The 13,657-nt window shown below is 39.4% G+C and overlaps 1 long non-coding RNA gene across 4 annotated transcripts in view; it reads left to right on the top strand.

Moving 5' to 3' along the window:
• The window catches only part of LOC121521703, a 63,618-nt gene that overhangs the window by 33,194 nt on the left and 16,767 nt on the right, over nucleotides 1-13,657 (top strand). For all 4 annotated transcript variants that reach the window (XR_005992873.1, XR_005992875.1, XR_005992874.1 and 1 more), the window contains one exon: nucleotides 1,773-1,921. This is a non-coding gene — a long non-coding RNA (uncharacterized LOC121521703). The remainder of the gene's footprint in view (nucleotides 1-1,772; nucleotides 1,922-13,657) is intronic.

Genomic DNA, 13,657 nt, shown 5'->3' with positions numbered 1-13,657 from the left:
GCCTGTATTTGTGTAGCATGTATAACAACAGAGTGTAAACTGTGAATTTCCCTTCAGCGATTAGTAAAGCATGACTTAAAGACTTAAAGTGTCAAGCAGAGATGAGAGAGGAGTGGGGAAGTAGACAGTCTGGTAGTTGTTTTATGTTTGGGGCTTCATTCAAAATGTGCAGGGCTCATTGTTAGTCGCTTTGAGTGCGTAGCATCCCTCAGGACCACCTATTCCTGGTGGTACAGTTGGACACTTTGCAGATATTCAAGGCCCATATATGATTTATACTCTTGATATGTACAGCCATTATATCAGCTGTAATGTAAGCAGAAATGTAATATTTTCAGATATTTAACTATTTAAGCTAATAACTGCCAATACAAATATCAAGTTTGATGTGTGCAAACTGTTCGATGACAACTCCCACTAAACGCTGCTGAATCACAGGCTACAATGTACGCCAATATGCAAGAAATAAAGCTATTTCTTGCATGTTGGCGTGGTTGCAGATCTGCTAATATTGCTTAAAATAATTGTACTGGTAAGCCCCCTGTCCTCATTTTGACTCTTGTGGAGATGATGATAATTCCCTCTTTTGTAGTTGATTTTTCTCCCATTTTACAGTGAAAGAACTTCCCTGATACCCTCTTATTTCTCAACTGAGGTGTGGAGTTAAGTGATAGGAGAACATTACCTGGTTCTAACTCTATTTGATTATATTCTGCCAGTCTGCAGAATATAATCAAATAGTACAAACCTATTCTTTTGTGGAGTGTGAGGTTGTTAAAATGGGTTTTTGGGAAGAGTGAGGTTAACAAGCAAGAAAGACAGTGTTTCAGTGTTGGTCCACAGCTTTTTAGCCTTACAGACCTGAGGATTGTTAAGTGTGGGCTGGCAGAACCTGGTTTAAGGTTGTTTTTTCTTTATTACCTCCGCCAAGGAGGTTATGTGATCGGGTGGATTTGTTTGTTTGTTTGTTTGTTAGCAGCATAACTCAGAAAGTTGTGGACGGATTTTGATGAAATTTTCAGGAAATGTCAGAAATGGCATAAGGAAGAACTGATTAGATTTTGGGACTGATCCGGATCACCATCTGGATCCAGGAATTTTTTTAAAGGATTCTGTACTATTGGGAGATAGGGCTAATGTCGGAGGTCTGCGCTCTCAGAGTGCTTTTCTAGTTTCATCTGTTATAAAGAGTTCAGGATTTATAATGTTACTTTGGTGTGCAATGTGTTACAGTCCCCTCAGTGATGGATTTTACTGCTTTGATTTTGATGTAGTTAGACATACTGTACTCTGCTCATGCTACACAATAGCTACAGTACATACCACACAGTGATGTAATTCAGCTCAATTTTGTTCCTTCATCTGTCCTCTGCTGGGAAAAAGAGAACACTTACATACACTTTAAGGGTGATCTGATTGAATTAAGCAGCCATTTGTTTTACCCTATTGTTGTGCAAAATGCCTCACATGACAGATTTAGACTTGTTGTTTAGCACTGATGGTGTTTTTATAGACCTGTTTAACGGCGCTCATTGCTTTTCCTCCCTCTTGTGCACATCGTGTTAATGACTGTGAAAAAAGAAAATAGAAGTAACAAATGAGCAGCTGTGTGTTCATGTCGGTTGGATGCTTTAGAAGCAGATGCTGTGAAAATCAACATCTTAGCACCAGCATGTTCTCTCCGTAAATCACTTAGTGTGTTTTCTTTCCTGCAGCCTTAGCCTTACCATGAAAACTCAACCTAATCACTCTTTTATCGTCTTTCCCTGCAGGTCAGTCCTTGTTGTGGCCTCTGAAATGAAAAGGAAGTGATGTCAATGATTTTCTTGGCTCCCCTCCATCACAGTCATTCCTTCTCTCGTCCTCAAACCTGCTACATCAAGGCATCAGCAGCAGGATTGAGGCTCTGGCCTTGGCTAAGGTAAGAGCTTCATCCAATTAGATTCCCTATTTGCAAGAAACTTTTCAGTGTTTCCTAACAATCCTGCAAGCTTGCTCCTCATCTTTGTCTTTTCCTGTTAAAACTTTTACATTTATGAAAACTCTCCAACTTGACAGAATTTCTAACTTTCTCCAAGCTGTTCAGGCTTTCAGCTTCCTCCTCACTTTCTCAAAGTTCATCTTCATGGTTCAGCTGTCTCTCTTTTTATTTGATGCATTTTCTTGCACAACCAATTTTTCCATCAGTATTTCCTCTCTGTGCCAAAATTTGGTAATGTTCCTCTTAAATCAGTACATGATCTCTGAAAGAGGCACAGATGGGTGCTGCTGCCAGAAGTGATGGTTAGAGATGCTTCAGTGATGCTTTCATTAAGCAGCACACAAACTAAATCAACTAAGTAATTAAAGAAACCCTGTGGTCTTATCATAGATTTTGAACGATTTAAGAGACAACATCATAGGGTGTGACAATAATTTTTCATCGGAGTAGAAGACCTCAGCAGATGCATGTGGGCTTCTTTCTCTTTCTTGCTCACGGTGGGGCCTGCACTCTCTGCAAAGAGGTAAACAATGCTCTGCTGATTCAGCCTGTAAGTGCACATCATTAGATACCCAGCTGAATACACTGACCACAGACACAGTAAATCTGCTCTGGCACCACATAGGACCCTCTTTCTGAATGATCACCAAGCTTTAACAAAGTCTCACTAACTCCCACTGTGGCCATTGTTGTCATCCAGTGGTTGCCACAGCAATAAGCTGCATTACCTTTTACATGTTGTAAAGCAGAAGCATGACAGATTTTTCTCAAATTCCTCACAGCGTAGTCTTGGAAACCTTTAGCAGTCATTGTTTGCCATCATCTGACTGACACCTCTTGCCTCTGGGAACTGTAGAAAAGTTTTCCTAAGTTCTGGTGAAGCAATCAGTTAGCGTTAAACAACCTCCAGGCAAGATTCTACAGGACTGTCATTTCTCTTAGCCAGGAGGAGCGCGATTCATCTGATGAATCTCAGTTCAGCAGCACAATGTTAGCAAGTACCACAGCTTTACTCGCTCACTTCATTGTGGCCTGAAAAGAAAGTAAATGTAATGTGTTTGTTACCCAAATTGGGGAAGTAATAACACCATTTGAAAAAAAGTGAAAAGAAAGAAAAATCTTTCATTCTCAGGTCTCTCTTTAAACGGAGGAAAATGTTTTTAGTGGAGTTTGGTTCAAAACTTTTTGATGTGTTTCAGAGTTGGCTGCTGTTTGCCTTTATGCAGTGTGTTAAGCAGGTGTGTTGCTCAGATCTGCGAGATTACTGTGATGTCACTCACTACCCCGGGAACAAAATCTGGAACCAATCACCTGCTAGGTTTCATCCATGTTTGGAACTGTTACAGATGATGAGAATGTGAGTGTTTTGGGTTTTTTCATGCTTCATTCAGCAAGAAAACTTAGATAAAACTGTGAAAAATGTTATCTGGCTAGAGTGGTGCTTCTTGTTGCTGGCGTGGGCTGGAGGGAATGACACGCACTGTTGAAGAAGTAATTAAAGTTCAGAAGTCCAGTGGGAGTGGGCAGATGGGGCCCAAGCTTTTTACACTTTCCATGTACAACATGTGCACTAAACAGATCACCAGAGGGAAGTTGTGAACAGGAGACTTTATTTAGCCCAAACATATGGTGAGTAACGCTCCCCTTCACTGTCCAGGCGGGGACAGGGCCTGATAAAACAGACTGTGACGTCAGATGCTAAAGATGTACAGACCAATACAGACCAATCATCATGAGAACACCGTCAATGTGAGCTGGTTTGTCATCAGCATGGACAAAGTTTTTCCTGTTCATCATTGTCAACACAGAATTATTTATTCTTACACACCAGGTCCTGGTGACAAGTGATTGGTCCATATAGCTTGGATTTTAGTTTTAGTTTTTGAATGTAGAAATCATTTTCTTTTTTATACAGGGCACACTATAGGTGGGTTGTTAAAGTGCAGTCTTGCTTTCTTATCATCTGTTTAAAAAACTGCCGTTTTGATGCAGTGTTTGTCAGATTTGATGATCAATAGAGAGTGATCGTATCAACATAGTGGTTCAGTGTGTAGGCCCATTTTTACTGTTGTGTATTTACCCTTGACTGTGGTTGCGTGGAACGAGGATTTTAAGATGTTTCCCAGTTTTTTTAAGCTCTGTTTGCTGTTATGGAAAAAAATGTTATTTTTTTAAGCTTTGGAAGAACCAGTCAGTATAAAAGAAATCAGACATTGTGACTTTCTGGTCATAGATTTCAGCCTGGATGATGGATTTCTGCCCACAGTGTGACCAGAACAGCATGGTATCAGAGCACAGTGGGCGTCATGGCCTCACTCTGAGTTATTGGAAAAAGAATACAAGAAGCCTGAGTCCTGAGATGTAGCTTATCGTTTTTCTTTGCTACAACTACATCTAGAATTTTCATGTTTTTGAGACTGGCAAAATAAATAAATCCCAATAAAATCTACTTTTTCAATATTGAAAACAGGACAACTGAGCAGTACCTCAGTCTGACACAAGCAGTGGTGTAGCTTTTCTTTATTACTTTCCTTCATCAAATAAAGCTCTCTTTGTCATCATCTTTCTGCTGACAGGGAGCTTGATAATGAACAGGCTGGAAATGGAATCTGATGTTAGTGAAATGCTATTGAGGTTAAGGCCAAAGAGGAAGATTTCTTTTACTAACTCTTACTGAAAGTGAGATAATTGTAGTTTAAGAAAGCTCGTGCTGAGGGAGCTTAATGATGGAGATGACACAGAGAGGAAGGGAAGGATGTGGGGTGACAGGTGTGTTTTGTCTTTGTTTGCAGGAAGAGGAAAACTATGATTAATAAGGAATATTAATTCTGGAAGCAGGTAGACTCAGCAAGGGTGTTATGTTAAGATGGCAGCTGAGGTTTAAATGCCTCCAGATTGATTTTAGCAACTTTATACTGAGAGACATAAATTAATGATTCACCCAGTCTAATAAAACAAATCTTTCAGTAAACAAATCTTATATCAGATATAAAGGTGTTTAGGGATGTTGTGTTATTTTTCATTCCTGATATTTTAACTTAAATTGAAACAGTAAAGTGAATGGTAAATAGGACTTTTTATCTTCCTCTGGGGAGCAGAGAGGTAAACAGTCTGGGTTTGATTTATTTAACACTACTGTATGTTGTATCCTATCACAGACTCACTCTGTGTCATTTACATTCAGTGAAAATGTCACTAAATCTCAGCTCTTAATGGACTTTTTTGGTGCAGTCATCTAAACGGATTGATTACTTTTACTCAATTTCCCCTGCGTATCTTTCATTGATTATCCACACACCTTTGTGAAAAATCTGAAGACTTTTTGTAGATGAGTCATGTGTCTCTTTATCTGACTTTAACTGAATAATTATGCAGTTTTAAAAACTTGAAGCCAGAGGTTTGTTGAACCATTTTTGTTCTCTGTTAGAGGTTAAATGGTATACACTAGAAGTCTTCTATGATACTGAGCTAAGTTGAACATGTCAGATCTTTTTTCTTCTTCTTCTGGTCAAAAATGTCAGCTTGGATAAAAAAAAAACGTATTAATCTCAATGATTAAGACAGATATCCTTAGTTATAAAACAACATAAAATAAATTGGAGGTCCTTTTTGCTTGCTCATTCTTTCAAATGGACTTTTATTATTACTGAAAGTTAAAAGTGAAAAAATGAAAATACAGAATTATTTTGACTTTTTCACCGCCCATAAGAAGAACATTCATCTAGACCACAAAACATCGCAACATACAACAAACAGGCATCTAAAGCAGACATGCACACCTAACAAATTACAAAAATTCAATTCTTCATGAAATGCTGCAATAACAAAAGGTAAGAATTGTTTCTTCGAATAAGACAAAAAATTATTGAGTTGTACCAAGGAACTGGTTTTCTAGTGAGGATGCAGTGACACCCTCCCAAGGGGGGGTTGGGTTCAGTGAGCAAGCAGAGGCACCGACTGGACTCCTTTGTGACTTCTCCCAGGCACATCTTTGGGTATCTTTGTTAGACCATGTGTCTAATGCTGATGTGCTCAGGAGACTGGGATGGGAAGGGTCAGCTGCCTGATATGGGAATGGCAGTTGTGCTTTTACAGGCACCTGGCATGCCTCCCCATCAGCATCAGAGTATTTCTCAAACTATTTCAAGAAAAGACGCCACGCTTTATAAAATCTACTCTCCGTTCCTTAGGTAGTTTAACAATTTGCTCCAGATTCAAGCAGATCATTTTGTCTCTAATGTAGTGTGAGAAGGACGAAGTGACAGGCTCCTTCCAGTTAAGTAAAACTGTTCACTGAGCCAGTAAGACCTAAAAGCCAGCACACTGAGTTTTGGAAATCTGAATCTGGGAGTATGCCAAAGATGGCTGGCAAAGGGCTGGGCTCAACTTGGTGATGAAGAATATGATGTGGTTTTGAAAAATGATGACCAAAAGTTAGACAAAGCAGGGTATGACAAATCCATGTACAAGTGACCCAGGAGCACCATTACATGTATAGGTAGGGTCAATGTCAGGGTACATGAGAGCTAATTTAGTCTTAGATATGTTAATCCAATAAACTACTTTAAATAATGTGGCAGTCACACAAAAAGGAAGGGCGTATATGTGTTTAAGGATTGATTCCATGTATTGTCAATAAAAGTACTGTCCGAATCCTGTTCCCAAGCTGTTCTGATAGCGGCCATAGAGGGGCAGTGCCAGTTTAAAATAAGGCTATATAAGTTGGACATTATACCTTTGGATGTTAGGCTTATAGACAAAAGTAAATCAGTAAGATTGGCCTTTGGTTTATGAGGGAACTGCGGTCTAAGACCCTATTTATAGTGCCTGAGTGAACGCTAGGGACACAAGGGGCCTCAACTGAAGCAAAATGATGATCAAAGAATACATAATCAAACATTTCACACCTTTTTGTGCCAAATTTTAAATGCTCTGATTTTGACCTTGTAGGGAAAAGTTCTGCAGTCCAAAAAGTTTTCTGAATCGGATCCAAATGCACAGGGATTGTCTAACCAAAGGGTTAGTGTCAGAGGTCAGAAGTAAGTGGATGTGCAGCACCTAAAAGAGCAGGCAGAGAGATCTTTTTAAGATTTTTTTTCTGGAATTACTGGTTTTATGTCACTGGCACCATACAGCCTGATATTTACATGGTAAACAGTCACAGCTTGTCTGGTTAGATCCATACACCTGATCAATCAAATTCTGTCTCTCCTTTTTTCTACCTTCCATCAGTCTTTCATGAATTATTCATAATCTAATTTCTTAGAAACACAAACATCATCAAGCTGTTTGTGGACAAACCCATTCTGCTGTCAGGTGTCCACAACAGAGTCATTAAGTGACGGTGGACCTCGAGGGAGCAGAACAAGCATTAAGCTTTGAGTTTTCCTGAAGATGATACATGGAAACTTCAGTGTTAACAAGATGCTGTGATTGTGAGTTTGCTAGGAGTGATTCTACCAGGGTCTCTGTACCATGTGAGGAGAATGAAATATTTCCACTTAGAGTCAGACTGAATTACACTGCAGTGATTGTTGATCAAAGACAAAGGTACAGACATGACTGTACTGTCAAACTCTTAAAGGAAGATTCTGTAAAACAACTGTTAGACTGTCTGGTTGCCAGTCGTTGAATCAGGTAGATAAAAATTGGGGTCATGAATTTGATGACAGATTTATCAGAAATATCACACCCTCATCTGTCTTGAAACTGTCTTCTTTGATTGGCAGGGAAAAAAGATAATGCCATTTTTCAAGGATATCAGGTTGAAGAATGGTCTTAGGTTAGTGTTATCTTTGTCTGTGTTGTCAATCTCTCTGTGACAGGATGCTTGACAAGTTTTATCACATCCACATGCTCACACTGGTCCTCCTGCTTCTGTCTTTGTCTTCTCTGTTGAAGTTTAGATCCTTTCGACCTTTTGCACCAACAATCGAGTAGCAGTCAGCCATTCAGCTACCTGTCTTTGCTGTCACAGCTGCAGACCTGGCCTAACCTTTTATCTTTTTGTTTCTGATTTATCTGCTTCATCTGAGCATGATTTTGCACCTCCTGAGGATATGAACTCATAAAGGGAATACTGTTATGTTTCCAAAGTAACGCATTCACAGATCTGGCTGTGGAAGTAAAAGTTCTCTGCACTCTGATGGCTTTCTCTGCACTCTGATGGCTTTATTTAAGCAGGTTTTGGATATCAGAAAAAAAAGAGAAGGGATCTCTTTAGTTACAGTATAACCAAAAGCAAAGTGCAATGTTCTCTTCTTTCTTTTCTGCCCTGGATCGAGAAATCACAAGATAATTCCTTAGTCTGCAGGAGGTCTATAAATGCATTGATATAAAATTCTTCTCCACTGGCCCTGGCTTTTATCTCTCTCCATTAGACTTCCATTTCTGTTATCTTAAATTCTTTGGTCCATCTTTTCCCTTTACCTCTCCAGGCAAACAAAGTCTCATCTCTGTTGAAGCGTAGATCCTCGTTCCTGCGTCAGTGTCGCCTTCCTCTGAGCAGCTTGTGTGAAATTGGATTGTTGATCTGTTGATACCGAGTGGCAGAGATGTAATATGGGGTAGTGGTGACTATGTTCAGATGCAGCTGTTACAGGAAACTGAAGGATAACTAAGCAGGCTGGACTCCTCTTCCTCATCTCCTCAAGAATTGAAACAGTCTCAGTAAATCTCATGGCAGCATCTATGAAAAGCGTACCAAACAACTAACCAAAACAAAAACTCTTTCACTTCACAGCGTGTTGATGGTTGTAGGTCCTGACTTAAAACAAGACAACAAAGAAATCATGCATTTTTTCCCCACTATGCAGTCCTGAAATCATTCTGTTATTGATAATGTTGTAATTCATGAAGCACTGCAAACATTTATCATCATATGAAACAATCCAGGCTGAGAGTTTTTTTATCCCTCAGTTCTCTGACTGGAAAAAATTATCATCAGTGACAAACAACAAGAGAACTACATATCTGTGTATGGAAGTGAACCAGGCAAATTTGTGAAAACACAGCTGAACTGTCAAGACAGCACTGTAATGATCAATGTTGTTCCTACCAGTTCAGATCAAATTGATTAGAAATTGGATCTATGAGTAAGGAAGCGTTTTGGTTCCTGGTTGATTTTCTGTACCAACAGCAGCATTTTTTTGCTGTCACAATCTGGCAAACCTGTCCAAGACTTGATCCTCTCTGTCTCTGCTTTTGAGGCATCTCAATAATCTGAGCGTAAACCTCCTTTAGGAAATGAATCTGACACAGAGATCAGTTATGGTTCTGAAAATCATTCATATCCCAAATTAGTGGATCTTTCAGGTTCTCTGATGTGTGGTGGGTTTAACACTTTAAGTCATGCTTTTCAAAACACTGAAGGCAGATTTAACAGGAGATAAGAGGATCATCCAAAAAGGGGCTTGCTCTCCTGTTTCAGCTCAGATTTGTGTGGGTTAAAGCTTCCTGTTTAGCATAGGCTTAAGACAGCGTATGATGAGCTGTCTGCAGGCTAATGGTCTAATGGCTCCTTTTAACGAGCAGTCACAGGGAATCAGATCAAAACTTTTAGCATCTGAGTGAAAGATGAAACGTGATCCCTCTTCATTTATGTCTTATGTCTGTGCAGCAGTGTGTGATATTGAAAGGGCTAGAAGTGTCTTGTCATCAAATACTGTGTATCTGCTCTCCTGGCATTTTTCAGAGATCATCATCTCACTGCTCTTTGACTGAGCATTAACTAGTGTGTTGATCTAGCACAGCGTTTAAAAAAATGAAGATTCATCATTGAAACAGTATTTTCTCTTGGTCTGTCAAAAACTCAAGATTATTCTTCAGTCTGCTGCTGTAAATTTAACTAATATTTTCACCACTTTATGACTCCAGTCTTTTATCATCCTCTATATCACTTCCATCCCTGTTTAATTCAAACTGTTCAGTCCACCTTTTCCCATCTTTGTAGTAGCATGGAGCCTCATTCCTGCATCAACGCCTCTTTCTGACGGTTTGTGCGAAACTGAATTGTTGATCTGGTGGTGCTGAGTGGCTGGATGGATGGACAGATGGATGTATGATTGATCAATGGATGGATGATGCATTGATGGATAATGGTTTAATGGATGGAAGCATGGATGAATCATGGATGATTGGTCAATATATTGAAGTATAGATGGATGGATGGATGATGGATGGAAGCATATATGGATGCATTGATGAAAGATGGATCATGTATTGAAGTTAATGGATGTATGTACAGTATATATGGGTGGATGGTTGATGCATGGACGGATGATGGATCAATGGATGGAAGCATGGATCAATGGGGGGATGGATGGATGAATGATGGGTGAATGATGGATCAGTGGATGGATGGATGGATGGATGGATCCATCTATAATCCATCCATCCATCCATCCATACTTCAATCCACTGATCCATCATTCACCCATCACTCATCCATTTATCCCCCCATTCATCCATGCTTCCATCCATTGATCCATCATCCATCCGTGCAGCATCCATCCATCCATATATACATACATGGATGAATGATAGGTGAATGATGGATCAGTGGATCAATGGATGGAAGCATATATGGATGCATGGATGAAAGATGGATCATGTATTGAAGTTAAAGGATGTATGTACAGTCGCTAGAAAAAGTATGTGAACCCTTTGAGATTTCTTGGATTTCTGCATAAATTGGTCATCAAATGTGTTCTGATCTTCATCAAAGTCACAACAATAGACAAACAGTCTGCTTAAACTAATACTGCATAAAAAATGATATGTTTTCATGTTTTTATTGAACAAAACATGTAATCATTCACAGTGCAGGCTGGAAAAAGTATGTGAACCCCTAGTATTTTCTTCTGTTGAAGCCATTCTGTTGTTGATTTACTTCTATGCTTTGGGTCGTTGTCCTGTTGCATCACCCATCCTCTGTTGAGCTTCAGTTGGCGGACAGATGGTCCTGCAAAATGTCTTGATAAACTTGGGAATTCACTTTTCCGTCAATGACAGCAATCCGTCCAGGCCCTGAGGCAGCAAAGCAGCCCCAAACCATGATGGCCCCTCCACCATATTTCACAGTTGGGATGAGGTTTTGATGTTGGTGTGCTGTGCCTTTTTTTCTCCACACGTACTGTTGTGTGTTCCTTCCAAACAACTCAGTTTTGGTTTCATCTGTCCACAGAATATTTTGCCAGTAGTGCTGTGGAACATCCAGGTGGTCTTTGGCAAACTTCAAACTTACAGCAATGTTTTTTTGGACAACAGTGGCTTCCTCTGTGGTGTCCTCCCATGAACTCCATTCTTGTTTAATGTTTTACTTATTGTAGATTTGTCAACACAAATGTTAGCATGTGCCAGAGATTTCTGTAAGTCTTTAGCTGACACTCTAGGATTCTTCTTCGCCTCATTGAGAATTCTGTGCTGTGCTCTTGCAGTCATCTTCACAGGACAACCACACCTAGGGAGAGTAGCAACAGTGCTGAACTTTCTCCATTTGCAGACAGTCTGTCTTACCATGGACACATAAACATCAAGGATTTTAGAGATACTTTTGTAACCCTTTCCAGCTTAATGCAAGTCAACAATTCTTGATCGTAGGTCTTCTGAGAGCTCTTTTGTGCCAGGCATGGTTCACATCAGGTAATGCTTCTTGAGAACAGCAAATTCAAAACTGGTGTGTTTTTTATAGGGCAGGACAGCTTTAACCAACACATCCAATCTCATCACATTGATTGGACTCCAAGTTGGCTGACTCCTGGCTCCAATTAGCTTTTAGAGAAGTCATTAGCCTAGGGGTTCACATACTTTTTCCAGCCTGCACTGTGAATGATTACATGTTTTGTTCAATAAAAACATGAAAACATATCATTTTTTATGCAGTATTAGTTTAAGCAGACTGTTTGTCTATTGTTGTGACTTTGATGAAGATCAGAACACATTTGATGACCAATTTATGCAGAAATCCAAGAAATCTCAAAGGGTTCACATACTTTTTCTAGCGACTGTACATACATCCTTTAACTTCAATACATGATCCATCTTTCATCCATGCATCCATATATGCTTCCATCCATTGATCCACTGATCCATCCATCCATCCATCCATCCATCCATACTTCAATCCACTGATCCATCATTCACCTATCATTCATCCATGTATGTATATATGGATGGATGGATGATGCACGGATGGATGATGGATCAATGGATGGAAGCATGGATGAATGGGGGGATAAATGGATGAATGATGGGTGAATGATGGATCAGTGGATTGAAGTATGGATGGATGGATGGATGGATGGATTATAGATGGATGGACAGATCAATTCATGGATGGATGGATTGATTATAGATGGACCGACAGATCAGTTGATGACTGGCTGGATGGATATGGATAGATGAGAGTCCAAAACTTCCTCATAAATCTTCTGCTTAAAGCTCAGATGTGGGAAGTTCAACCAGTCAAATTTTCACTAAATGTTAAATTATGATGACTTTATTGCATTCAGATAAATGACATAACATTTAGCTTACAAAAGTTTTGAATTAGTTGTTTAACTTCCATTTACTTCAGTGCAGTTGTGATTAGAGAGTAAAGCTGTTGAAGGTTCAGAGTTCAAAGACTCAGTTTAAAGACTTTTTTTGGTGTTTAGTTCAAGGCTCCAACTGATGTAGAATACATCATGAAATGATCAGGTCAGCTCTTTAGTCCTTCAAAGGGTCACATTTAGTACCCATATTCTCCTTCAAATCTTGAACTACTCCCTGTTCAGTCAGCTGATTGTCATAGAATTTCATCTGATGGGGAAAAAAAACTCATCACTCCCATCTTTCTTCTCTTTCCATACCCCCTCCTTTCCCTCTCTGTTCCAATGATATCAGAATGAAGAGTGGTAGCATTTATAGAGGTCCATGTGTGGAGGAGCTGATAGGTGTTTTTATGTCTGGCTGCTGTGTCTCTCAGTCAGATTTGAGTAAATGAATTCTAACTACAGAAAGAGGAGTTCTGGCCGATTGTCCTCAGAAGCTGCCTGAGGCTGAATCCTGACTCCTGGTCAAAGTAAGTCGTTTACTCCTTTGGTCTTATTTTGTCTCACAATTGAGATATTTTCTGACAAGGTCCTCCGAAAATTTGTTTCTGTTATAAAAATTAAGAAGCTATTCATGATGAGACACCCTTTCCTTAGGCATTTATCTAAAACTCTTCCTTTTTCATTTCTTCTGTCCATTAATTGACTAACGGTCCCTTGTGCTGTGGTCCAGTTTCTGTGGGCCTTCCTTGTGCTCCGTGCTCGGGGGATCCACGGCCATTTGATATTTGCATTCATAAATAAAACATTAACTGTATTTAAATGCAAAATGGAATGGGGGCCTCAATCATACAGTACTTGTGATTTGACTTTAACTCAGTCTACTGTGAGCTCAGTGTTCCTTATTAAGAGCTTCACACATCATTACACTGCCTTAAAGACAACTACTGTATAAAGAATGTTCATGATTTCTTTATTTCTTCTTCCAATAAGCTGTAAGGTGTAATGTACAACTTTTAAATGACTTGGCATTTTTGATTTAAACTTAACTTGAACCAAATCAAACCTCTGACACTATCTGACAATTCAAAAGTCTCTGCGTCCTCTAAATTCCAAAAAAAGAAAACACAAATAATATTTTAAA

This window comes from Cheilinus undulatus, linkage group 14 (assembly GCF_018320785.1).
Source record: "Cheilinus undulatus linkage group 14, ASM1832078v1, whole genome shotgun sequence".
NCBI classification, from domain to species: Eukaryota; Metazoa; Chordata; class Actinopteri; order Labriformes; family Labridae; genus Cheilinus; species Cheilinus undulatus.
This window is presented reverse-complemented; position numbering and strand designations above follow the sequence as displayed.